This window comes from Glycine max, chromosome 4 (assembly GCF_000004515.6).
Source record: "Glycine max cultivar Williams 82 chromosome 4, Glycine_max_v4.0, whole genome shotgun sequence".
Lineage (NCBI taxonomy): Eukaryota > Viridiplantae > Streptophyta > Magnoliopsida > Fabales > Fabaceae > Glycine > Glycine max.
The window spans coordinates 21055162-21068860 of NC_016091.4; the positions used below are offsets into that span (position 1 = coordinate 21055162).

Genomic DNA, 13699 nt, shown 5'->3' on the forward strand with positions numbered 1-13699 from the left:
CTAGATATTATTTCATCTAGATCTTATCTTATCTTATCTTATCTAGATTTGATTTGATTTTATTTATGGGTTTGGATTTAAAACAGATTTGTAAGCTTTGGGGCTGGAAAACTATATAACAGCACCAAGGTTCTAGTTTAGGCCCTTCCCTTCTCTCCTCACCTCTCCTCTCTCTTCTCTCTCTCCCGTTTTCGTTTTTAGTTTTAGGCTTTTCTTAGACACTTTTTCTTTTTGTAATTCCAGTTTTGACTTTTCGTTTTAGCAATAAAATTTTGTTCTTCAATCCATAATTTCATTCTCTATTGGTTAATGGAAGGTTAAGTCTCCAGCGCTGCTTTCTCTTGAGGATCAAGCACAGTTCTCTTTGAGGTTCTATTATTACTGTTAAATTCTGTTCAGTTTTTCCTCTTCACTAATTACTCTGAATTTGTTGCTATTAATTCATGCATGCTTAGTGCTTGATTAATTGTCTCTGCACTTAATTATGTTCATGCTTAATGATCGTTTATGATTAATTGGTGTATGTGTTGCTTAATCACATAATGAATGCCTTATGTTAAATTTCGCTTAGTAAATTAATTTAGGGTTGGATTAAGTGGTTGAACTGATAAAGGATAAACTTGCGTAACGTAGGATAAGAGACTTGCTTGTGAATCAAGGGGAAGCAACGTGGTTTAATTTTGATATTTTCTAATTCAATTTTACTCGCTGTTTAATTTACAAAAACAAACAACCCCTCCCCCCCCCAATTCGTTACTATTTTTCTACTATCTGTTATGAATGTTTGGTTGCTCATTGGTCGTTGGGAGACGACCTAGGATCACTTCCTAGTTACTGCATTTTAATGTTTATTTGATTCGGGTACGGCCTCGATCAAATTTGGCGTCGTTGCCAGGGAGCAGTGTCCAAAGGTTCATAATAGCTAGTGATTCATGTTTTATGTTTAGTTGTTTTATGCTTTCGTGTGTTGTGTTCGTGTTGCTTTAAGTGTTGTTTAGTGTCTTGTTATTTTGTTTAGTGTGTTGTTTTGTTTAGTTTTTCTGTTCAGCGCTTCCCCTGTTTCAGTTTTTGTGTTTTTCTGTGAATAGTGCTTTGCGACGGATTTAGCGACCACTTTTGTTGAACTAAAAACAGGGTAGTAGTGGAAATCCCTTAGCGATAGATTTTAGAGACCACCATTGCTGAATTAATTGGGATTTTTTGTTTTGGTAGCTATAGTTGTTATTTTTGGCTGAATTTTTTTGTGGTCACTTATTTTGATCCATATTTTGTGGGAAAAATAGCTGAAGCCCTTAGTTTGGTCAGATTTGAAAGTTCCAAAAAAGTAGCAAATTTGATTTTTGTCAAAACTTCAAACGACCATAACTTTTGCTCCGGGTATCAAAATGACTATTATTATATATGTATTTGGCCGGCTGAGGTCTCCTTCCAAAAATTGCAATTCTGTCAAAAGTTTTTTATTTTCCAAGTATTATTCTCTTATTTTTCTTAACTTATCATTTTTAGCTTCTATAGTTAGACTTTTAATTTTCATTTGAAATTTTTTGTGCTATCTTCTCATCATTTTATAAGGTTGCTCACAAAATTTCAAGTCATTTGAATATCATTTAATGGTAGTTGTAGTTCAAACCTACATTGTTACTTTCATAAGAAGGTAACTAGTTGTGCATGCTGAATGTAGTGTATGACTAGAGGTAATCCATCTGACTTACAACCCTTTGATCCTGAGATAGATAGGACATTTCATAGATTAGTTAGACATCATTTAGTACCTTTTGAGCATCCTGAGCATTCAGTTATTGGTGATTTTGAGCATTATAGTTTTGAACATTCTGATTTTGAACATTCTGAGAACATCGCACAACCTCCACCCCGTGAGAGGACTCTAAGGGAAATGGCTGCACCTGATTTCACCTATGAAAGCTTGTGCATCCAATACCCTGATGAGGATGTCCCGTATGTTCTTAAAACTGGTCTGATCCATTTGCTTCCAAAGTTTCATGGCCTTGCAGGTGAAGACCTATACAAGCATCTGAAAGAATTCCATATTGTCTGCTCCACCATGAAACCACCAGATGTCCAGGAGGATCACATATTTCCGAAGGCCTTTCCTCATTCTTTAGAGGGAGTGGAAACGGACTGGCTATATTACCTTGCTCCAAGGTCCATCACGAGCTGGGATGACCTCAAGAGAGTATTCTTAGAAAAAAATTTCCTTGCTTCCAGGACCACGGCCATCAGAAAGGATATTTCAGGTATTAGACAACTCAGTGGAGAGAGCATATATGAATACTGGGAGAGATTTAAAAAGTTATGTGCCAGTTGCCCTCACCACCAGATTTCAGAGTAGCTTCTTCTCCAATATTTTTATGAAGGACTCAGTAACATGGAGAGAAGCATGATAGATACTGGCAGTGGTGGAGCCCTTGGAGACATGACCCCTGCTGAAGCCAGAAATTTAATTGAGAAGATGGCTTCCAACTCCCAACAATTTAGTGCCAGAAGTGATGCTATTGTCATTAGAGGAGTGCATGAAGTAGCCACGAATTCATCTTCATCAGCCGAGACTAAGAAGCTTGAAGGTAAACTAGATGCCTTGGTTAACCTGGTAACCCAATTGGCCGTGAATAAAAAATCTGCACCTGTCGCCAGACTATGTGGTTTATGCTCCTCTGCCGACCACCACACAGACCTTTGCCCTTCTGTGCAATAATATGAAGCAATTGAACAACCTAAAGCTTATGCTGCAAACATCTACAACAGACCTCCTCAACCTCAGCAGCAAAATCAGCCACAACAAAATAATTATGACCTCTCCAGCAACAGGTACAATCCCGGGTGGAGGAATCATCCCAACCTTAGATGGTCGAATCCTTCACAACAGCAGCAGCAACAACAACAACAACCTTATTTTCAAAATGTTGCTAGCCCAAGCAGACCATACGTTCCTCCACCAATCCAGCAGCAACAACAACAACAGCCCCAGAAATAGCAAATAGTTGAGGCTCCTCCGCAACCTTGCCTTGAAGAACTTGTGAGGCAAATGACTATGCAAAACATGCAGTTTCGGCAAGAGACCAGAGCCTCCATTCAGAGCTTAACTAATTAGATGGGACAATTGGCTACATAGTTAAATCAACAATAGTCCCAAAATTCTGACAGATTACCTTCTCAATTTGTCCAGAATCCCAAAAATATGAGTGTCGTTGCATTGAGGTCGGGAAAGCAGTGTCAAGGACCTCAACCAGCAACATCTTCCTCATCCGCAAATGAACCTGCCAAACTTCACTCTACTCCAGAAAAAGATAATGACAAAAATTTAAAGAGTAAGTTACCTAACAATTTCTATGCAGGTGAATTTCCCACTGGTAATTCTGATTTACAAAAGCAGCATATCCCTCTTCCATTCCCTCCAAGATCAATTTCCAACAAAATAATGGAAGAGGCAGAGAAGGAGATCTTGGAAACATTTAGAGAAGTAGAGGTAAACATACCTCTGCTGGATGCAATAAAGCAAATTACAAGATATGCTAAATTCTTGAAGGAGTTGTGCACTCATAAGCAGAAGCTTAAGGGAAGTGAAAGAATTAGTATGGGCAGAAATGTCTCCACATTGATTGGTAAATCTGTTCCCCAAATCCCTAAAAAATGTAAAGATCCAGGTACATTCAGCATACCTTGTATTATAGGGAACATTAAGTTTGACAATGCCATGCCAGATTTAGGAGCTCTTGTTAGTGTTATGCCTCTGTCTATTTTTAATTCTCTATCTCTAGGTCCTTTGCAGTCAACTGGTGTGGTAATTCATTTAGCTAATAGAAGTGTTGCCTATCCTGCTGGTTTCATAGAAGATGTCTTAGTTAGAGTTGGTGAACTGATTTTTCCTGTTGATTTTTATATTTTGAATATGGAGGAGGGATTTTCTAAAGGATCAGTTCCCAGCATTCTAGGCAGACATTTTATGAAAACTGCTAGAACTAAGATAGATGTATATGCAGGCACACTATCTATGGAGTTTGGTGATATAACTGTTCATTTTAATATTCTTGATGCTATGAAACACCCATCTGAAGATCTTTCTGTATTTCATGTTGAAATAATTGACCATATTGTTGATGAATACATGACTGATCTTCATTCTAATCTGCATGCATGTCACTCTTCATGCATTGAATCAGAATTTGTACTTGATCATATGTCTGAATTTGATGCTGAGAGTGAATATGAAATTTATATTGATTACATGTCTGGTGATGTTTTACCTCTTGAGATTGATTTTCTAGAGTCAGATAGAACTAACCATGTTTCAGGAAGTACACATACCTCTGACTTTCTTTATGAGGTACAGGCTGAGAAACCATCTCTTTCTACCATTATCCAGCTGCCCACACCAGAATTAAAGCCTCTGCCATCAAATTTAAAATATGCTTACTTGGATGATAGCAAAAGTTTTCCAGTAATTATATCTGCCTCCCTTGTTGATGAGCAAGAGCAGAAGTTGTTATCAGTTCTCAAGAAGCATAAGAAGGCTATACACTGGACCCTGGCGGACATTCTTGGTATTAGCCCATCCACATGTATGCATCGGATAAATTTAGAGGATGGGGCTAAACCAATATGTAAATGTTTTTGTTTATCTCTCTTTGATATCCTATGATTTTGTTCTTTATTTCATTTTTCCCAAGAGTGCAAAAGGCTAAGTATGGGGGGTTTTGATGTGCCATTATTTTCTCCTATTTCTTAACCTTTTTTGCACCATTTTAAGTATTGATTAGTCTTAATTGTCAAATTAATCAGGCAGTTTTATTATTTGGGTCCATTCAACTAATTTGATGTTTTTAATCTAATTTCAGGAATTAATGAAGCATTGGGCTTGAATCCAGAATTGGGCTTGGACTTGAAGAGGGCAGACTATTTTATTCTACAAAACTTTATCTTATCTAGACTTTATCTTATCTATATATTATTTAGATTTGATCTCATCTAGATATTATTTCATCCAGATCTTATCTTATCTAGATTTGATTTTATTTTATTTATGGGCTTGGATTTAAAACAAATTTGTAAACTTTGGGGCTGGAAAACTATATAACAGCACCAAGGTTCTAGTTTAGGCCCTTCCCCTCTCTCCTCACCTCTCCTCTCTCTTCTCTCTCTCCTATTTTCATTTTTAGTTTTAGACTTTTCTTAGACACTTTTTCGTTTTGCAATTCCAGTTTTGACTTTTCATTTTAGCAATAAAATTCCGTTCTTCAATCTATAATTTCGTTCTCTATTGATTAATGGAAGGCTAAGTTCTCTTAGAGGTTCTATTATTACTGTTAAATTCTGTTCAGTTTTTCCTCTTCACTAATTACTCTGAATTTGTTGCTATTAATTCATGCATGCTTAGTGCTTGATTAATTGTCTCTGCGCTTAATTACGTTCATGCTTAATGATCGTTTATGATTAATTGGTGTATGTGTTGCTTAATCACATAATGAATGCCTTATGTTAAATTTCGCTTAGTAATTTAATTTAGGGTTGTATTAAGTGGTTGAACTGATAAAGGATAAACTCTGTAACCTAGGATAAGAGACTTGCTTGTGAATCAAGGGGAAGCAACATGTTTTAATTCTGATATTTTCTAATTCAATTTTACTCGCTGCTTAATTTACAAAAAACAACCCCCCCCCCCCCCCAATTCGTTACTATTTTCCTACTATCTGTTATGAACGTTTGGTTGATCATTGCTCATTGGGAGACGACCTAGGATCATTTCCTAGATAATTCATTTTAATGTTTATTTGATTCAGGTACGGCCTCGATCAACCTTATATCTTAACAATCACATTAACAGTATCCATAACATTTTGAGGCATAATAGTAACCATTAGAGAAAACTTGCAATTAATTTCAACATTGATCATACAAGCCACAAACATTACATACAACATCAAATTACAAATTTGTGAATTAGTACAAGTTGATCCTCATGGGTTTAGTAATTTTCTTTGTCTTAGCTTACAAGTTCATAGTGGATCCTATAGTGGTTCTTAGGGCTCCCTGACACTCTGCCTATGGTTTTCTTCATTCTAAATCCATTTGTAGTCTTAGAATTACCAAATTAAGTCATCTAATGTCCAGCATCAAGTTGTTGCCCTGTTTGACAAAGTTTCACTCTTAAACTTCTCTTCAAATTTCTAAGTGTTCTGGAAATCAGTTTTTCATAAATTTTACATGCTACGCTATATTTTCACTTCTAACAAACTCATTTTTGAAGTAAAAAATTTAACAAAAAGAGTCCATACATCCATAACCACCATTTTAATTTCATGACAGATTTAATCCTAGAAAATATCCTTGAACTGGTTTTGTTCATAATTTTTGCTAGAAAACTCCGATTTAAGTGAAATTTAAGACTAACCCTAAGTTTTGACACCCAAAGAACTCATTTTAATCTTAAAAACTTCAATAAAAACAACATATCACACAGTTCCAGCAAAGGAAGTTGCTATGAAATTTTGAACATCAACACGTCATGCAATGAAGTCTAGCCTCCAATGGTAACAAGATGAAGGTTCAAGAAGTGGAAAGACCCCCCTTCATGAAGCTTGCAAAAAAATGCTTACATGAAACACAAACTTGGATTTGGATGTTCCCAAGCTTCAAAGGATGATAAAAGAAATTTGGAACCAAGAATAAAGGTTTTGCACAAAAATGGTGAGGAAACAAGAAGAAAATGAAGATTAATAGCCTTTTACCAAAGCTTTGAGAAAAGAAGTCTCAAGAACACTTGTATGAAGCTTGGAAAAAGAAGAAGAAAATGGATTCCCCTCCCTCCCTTGAAGAACTCGTGCACAACAATGGAGAATGAAGGTTCCAAGTGTGATATTTTTTTAGAAGTGAAGAGATAATAAGGCTTCAGGCATGGTTCAAATGAGACATGATTAGGGTTAAAGTTGACAAGATCAAATTGACAACATGAATGACCATTTGATAGCCATGGTGTGTGACGCCCTTTACCCCGACATATATATAAATAAATAAAATATATAAAAACATTGGTAAACAAATTCACGTGGGTAAAAGGTTCACATTCACTTCACCATTACCAAATAAAACTTATTAAAAATATATTCGGCTCTAAACAAGGCCGTCAAAATTTACAAAAAATGTTTTATTAAATCGGTGAGGTGAAATAAAATAGACTAACATCATGCAATTAATATAGAACTTATGCCCTAACATCACATCCTATCAGAGCATTGTGTCCCGATGTCCTTCAGCACAAGGTTCCTTAAAGCAATTCACCTAGTCATCTGCTCCCCTGAACAGAAAGTTCAAGATCATCACAGGATCCAAACACAAACAACACACAGGGGATAAGTTATCACATTCCTAACTAATAGAGAAACAAGACAACAAAATATACACATCATATAAATGAGATACAACTTACTTAAACATAACTCGCGTAATTCCACCACTTTGTCATTTAAAATTCACTTTTCAATCATCAATCACATTACACATGAATCACACACTCCGATCAAGACATAATAACACATCAATTTCATAATAAGCAATTAGCAGGTGTATGCAACAGTTATGCTAAGGCTCAAGCCTATATGCAATGTGATACCATGTCAGTGAAAAACCACCCTAGAGCGCTTAGAAGTACATAACAAGACACACCACACAATGAGTATGTCAGGTAACTCTCACTTAGTAAAATCATAGGAAGATCAGTCAAGGTCACATTGTTTTGCGAGAATGCTCCAACCATGTGGGATCTGCACAGGCTTAAAGGAGCACTCAAACCAGGTGACCCCCAAGGCCTACACTCCGAAGAGTCCGTCAGGGCCTCTCCCTCCTGATTTAGGTCCAACCCCTAAAATAATTTTTTCCTGCAGACATTGCTCATGAATTATACAATACCCACGACCTCACACTTGTGTTTTAAACACATTTAACACAATTGCGCTACAATTTAACACTGGTTCCTAAATAGGAAACCTATATTTTCTCTTTAACACTGGTTCCTAAATAGGAAACCTACACTTTCTCTGTAACACTGTGCATCAACACTTTCTCTTGATAACACTGGTCTGGTTATTGTACAATTCACAGCTTACAACACAAGTAATGTCACATCAAGTGTTAACCACACACTTATTCACAACCAAAACTCATTCACAATTTCACATCTCATAATGTCACAATCCATCATCACATGTTTACACATATCTCACAAATTAACGCATGTTCAACTTTGCACTTATACTCAATCTGAATAACGATACTATAATCTCAAAGCTACATGTTATTCCACAATTCATCACATATTTCATTCATAGACACTGCTCATGAATTATACAATACCCACGACCTCACACTCGTGTTTTAAACATGTTCAACACATTGCGCTAGAATTTAACATTGGTTCCTAAATAGGAAACCTACACTTTCTCTTAACACTGCGCATAAACATTTTCTCAATATCAACACTGGTCGGGTTATTTATAATTCATAGCTCACAACATAATTATTGTCACATAAGTGTTAGACACACACACTTATTCACAACCAAATATCATGTCCGCAATTTAACATCTCATAATGTCACAATCAATCATCTCATGTTTACATTTATCTCGTAAATTGAAACATTCCACTTTGTACTACTCGATCACCATAATAATACTATAATGTCATTATAATAATTTGTAGATGCAAATGCCTTTGGTGTTTTGATGATGATCATGATGATATGATGCAATTGATGCAAATGGGCTTTTCAAGTTTAAATTCAAGACAATACTTCAAGAATACAAGTCACAACATCAAGATGATCACTAGTATATTAGGAAGGGAATTCCTAATTGAATTAGCAAAAGGTTTGGCCAAGTAATCAAATTAAAAAGTGCTTTTCAAAGGATTTACTCTCTGGTAATCGATTACCAGAGGATGTAATCGATTACCAGTGGCCAAATATGCTTTACAACAGCTACCAAAAATTTGAATTCAAATTTTAGACTGTGTAATCGATTACATAATTTTGGTAATCGATTACCAGCAGTTAATAAACGTTTTAATTCAAATTTTAAAAGTTGTAATCGATTACACAAATCCTGTAATCGATTACCAGACAAGATTTTCAGAAAAATATTTCTAAGAGTCATAACTTTCAAAAGGTTTTTACATGACCACCAATGGTCTATATATATGTGACTTAGAACACGAATTTGAAGAGAGCTTTTCAGAACAACAAGTGTTTATTCTCTCAAAAAGCAAAATCGTTTTATCCTCTTAAGAATTCCTTGGCCAATTCAATTGCAATTCATTAAGGAATCATTTGAGTGCTCTAATTGTAAAATCTATCTCTTTCAAGAGAGATTCATTCTTCTTCTCTTTCTAATTCTCTAAGGGATTAAGAGACCGAGGGTCTCTTGTTGTAAAAGAATTCTAAACACAAAGGAAGGATTGTCCATGTGTGTTTAGAACTTGTAAAATGAATTTACAAGATAGTGGAACTCTCAAGCGGGTTGCTTGGGGACTGGACGTAGGCACAAGGGTGTGACCGAACCAGTATAAATCTGAGTTTGCACTTTCTCTTCCCTTAAACTCCTTTATTTATTATTGCTTTATTTTCATATTCAAATTGTTTTATTTGAATCAATATTTAAGAAGTTCATTGTTAAGGGAATTTATAATTTGAATAAAAATTCAAATAGATTTTTAATTGGGGAAGTAGTTTGTAATATCTTAATTCAACCCCCCCTTCTTAAGATATCTGAGGCCACTTGTCTAACATAATTTATTACACCTCATAACTCATATACACATTACACAGTAATCATATTTGCATGACATAAAACACACACACACACACACACACACACACACACACACACACACACACACACACACACATATATATATATATATATATATATATAGCAAATCAAGCTACATTATTTTTAATCAAGAGAGTTTTTATAACAATTAATTTAATATTACATCAAAAGAAATTACCACTAGGCATTAACCTTACAACTTTCTTTAATTTAGGATTTTAGTATTACAATAAATATATACACATAACATGTTGATCATCGTTTTAGAAAAATTAGAACAATATAATAATTTGTATAAAATAAGTCATTCAATAATATTATTTAGAATATAATTCACGCTAATAAAAAGAGCTCAATTTTTTTAAGGGTTCACACTCAACACAAGAACACATCAATTTCACAGCAATTTCTCATTGGGACATCAACTGGTTCATCAAACATATATAATTCATAGTTATAATTATTAGGACAAAATAAAAAATTGCAGAAACACCCCAAAACACATTCCAATTAATACTCTAAGGATCCCTACACATGTTCTCACTAATCCCCAATTGTGAATAACTCATCCCTTACCTCGATGTAGTTGCTCAACCATTCTTCGTTATCAATTGTGACATTTTTGGTGCTCTCTAGAGCTCCTCCTCCGGTTGCTCTGTTAGGATTCCCAAACGTTAGAGAGAAGGAGAAGGGATTGAAGCCTTCACTCCACTATCTTCGTGCGATTCCGTTTCCTCCCTCCAAATATATTCTTTTACAAATCCCAACGGTAAAGCCGTGTGAATTTGAATCGCGGACCACATATCACAATTGCATGACAATCCAACGGTAATAGAAACCAGGATCGTAGTTTTACTAAGATAGTTTTGGGTTTCTGTGCGAAAAGAAAAAAGTTTCTATAAAAAGGATTTTCTCTCCACTCCGACATCTTTAGAAAATTCCCAACGGTGATAATGTTCATACTTGCGTTCTGACCGTGGTGCTCAAATTTCACGATGATCCAACGGTGAATGAGTCTGAGATCGTCATTTTTCAGAGATAGGTTTGGTGGTATGCGGGAAAAAGAGAGGGTTTTGGGAGGAGGAGGGGAAAACGAAATTAAGAGAAAGAGAAGGAATCGTCAGTGTGAAAACTGACCTAACATGTCTCTATTTATAGCTAGGGTACTTACAACTGATCATTTACTCTATTTATTTATTTTTATTATTTTATAAAAAGAAACTCTATTTTATTCTCTATCAAATGAATAAATAAAATACCTTTTTTATTTTCTCTCAAACCATTATTTTAATTAATAAAGTTATTTCTTCTTATTTATTTAATTATAAAAACCTCATCATTTTTCTAAAACTCTATTTATTTACAAATAACAATCATTTTTAAATTAGTTTACGAAAAATGGGATGTTACAATTTCACCCCCTTAAAAAAAGTTTCGTCCCTGAAACTTTGACTTCTGTAAACTTTGCTAACTGAATAAACAAAATAGATCACTTCTCACTTCTGTAAACTTGTTCAAACTTAAGGTTTACTCCTTACAAAAATTTCACTAGAAAACTTAAACTTACTCGAGTCACCTTTACAAGGGTTAAGGTTAATTCAAGGAATCCTAAAATAACTTTCTAGTTCGGCTACTAGTTAATGGGGTCTCATCTTAATCTTAGGTTTCTTTTCATCTCAAAACAACTTTTGCCCAAAAAGGATTTAAAGTTATCTCTCACTTAGACGTAGCATACTCTAAGGGTCATCATCATCTAACTAAAATGCATAACAAAACTCTTAGCACGAAACATGATTCCCAAGGGTCTATAACAACCTTAAGATACACCCCATAATTCAACTTAACTGGAAATACACTAAGCACTAATAATCGAAACCACTACAAGGGCTAACTCAGGGTGGGAGATCCTGTCCATGCATCCCATGAACACACAAGGGCATTGATCTTGTCTAGGCATGACCAAGTACACGTAGAGGCCACAACAGGTACTAAGGTAGTCATCATAGCATCCTTAAACTTTTCTCATATTAAGGTAAAGAGAACTAAGATTTATCTCGTTAATCATACAACTATCATCCATAATCCTTTAGGTCACCTACCTTTCACAAGAACACTCACTCTCGAACCCTTTCATGCTTGGTAATTAACGCCTTACTAACTACCTTACACTCTTCTTAAGGTTTCACACTAAACCTCTTAATTATACTTCATAACTTTTCAAACTACTCTATGTTCTCAAACAACTTTATACTATATATCTCCTAGGAACTACAGTTACAATTTTCTATGGGTACTACACTTATAATATTTTCAATCTCGCACTTAGGTAGTAACTAAGCACATCCTCAAGGAACACAAGTACATGACTTACTAAGTTGACTTTCATCTATAGGTAACGAGGATCATGCCTACTCAAGTATTTTCTCTCAAAACATCTTAACGTGATTGACTAGGACAAAGTCTCTCTCTATTTGTAATAGAAGTAACAACATGAAAATATATCAAGCAGTTTAACAAGACATGATTGGAAGTTGAGTAATTCAAAACGAGATGCACACTCGATTGATTAGGAGACGATAATTTTAAATCAAGAATGATCACTTATTCATAATCAAAAACAAATATTCCAAATGAATTCTATAAAAGAAAACATGACCACAATGTACACCCATGTGGAGATGTTAACAATCGTTTGATTGTGTAAGAAACATCAATAATCCAACTGATTGATGTAGGCTCATAACATAAGGAATGAACTATACTCAAGCTTCCAAGTGTAATCGAATTACTTGACTTAAGCACACAACACAATGAATAGGTTGCACTAGAATCAGAAGGTACAATCAAAGAGTATTCTTTATGAATTATATCTCGATATGAGTAATCAAACTAAAGAGTATCAACATCACTAAGAATAAGGAATCACAAGCAACCATACTATCTATGCAATTAAGGCAGAACACCATGCTACAAGCATACTTAGAATTATAAGGTTCCTATAACAAGTATATAATATTAATATGCCTTGACTAATTAAAAACTTATCCTTCTTAATGTTACTATATTTAATTAGGCTTTACTACTAAGTTAAGAAAGTAAAGAACAATAACTTAATTAAAATTAAAGCGGCAATTAAAAGTACACAATGAAAATTAAAGAGTGTAGGGAAGAAGAAGACAAACACAAGATTTATACTAGTTCGGCCACAATCCGTGCCTACATCCAGTCCCCAAGCAACCAACAGTTCTTGAGGTTTCTTTCAACCTTGTAAAATCCTTTACAAGCCAAAGATCCACAAGGGATGTACCCTCCCTTGTTCTCTTTGAACAACCAAGTGGATGTACCCTCCACTTGAACTGATCCACAAGAGATGTACCCTCTCTTGTTCTCAGTTACAACAACCCAAGTAGATGTATCCTCTACTTGTACCACAAAGGATGTACCCTCCAATGTGTTTAGACAAAGAATTCTCAAGCGGTTAGTCCTTTGAATCTTTGTAAGGGGAAACAAAAGATATCTCAAGCGGTTAGTCCTTTGAAATCTTTTGTTTAAGGGGAAAGGAAGAATCAAAAGAATTCTCAGGCGGTTAGTCCTTTGAATTCTCTTGGAAAAAGAGAAGGAAGATCCAAAAGAATTCAGGCGGTTAGTCCTTCTATTCTTTTGGCAAAGGGAGAAGAGAATGAAAAAAAAAATAGAACAAGTTTTCGAACAATGAACTTTTCTTGGAAGAGAAAGTATTGAACAAAAACTTTTAGAAGGAAGTTGAGAAACGAATAAGAAATTTCTGTAAAAAAAAACTTGTTATTAAATTCATGCCATGGTCACATATTTATAATCATTTGATGACTCAAGTTAAAGTT

General features: G+C 34.9%; 1 non-coding gene across 1 annotated transcript; it reads right to left on the minus strand.

Moving 5' to 3' along the window:
* Positions 1 to 2233: 2233 nt before the first annotated feature.
* On the minus strand, positions 2234 to 2340 carry LOC113001587 (small nucleolar RNA R71). The gene has a single exon (XR_003266980.1). It is a non-coding gene; the product is annotated as a small nucleolar RNA R71 (small nucleolar RNA).
* Positions 2341 to 13699: the final 11359 nt, after the last annotated feature.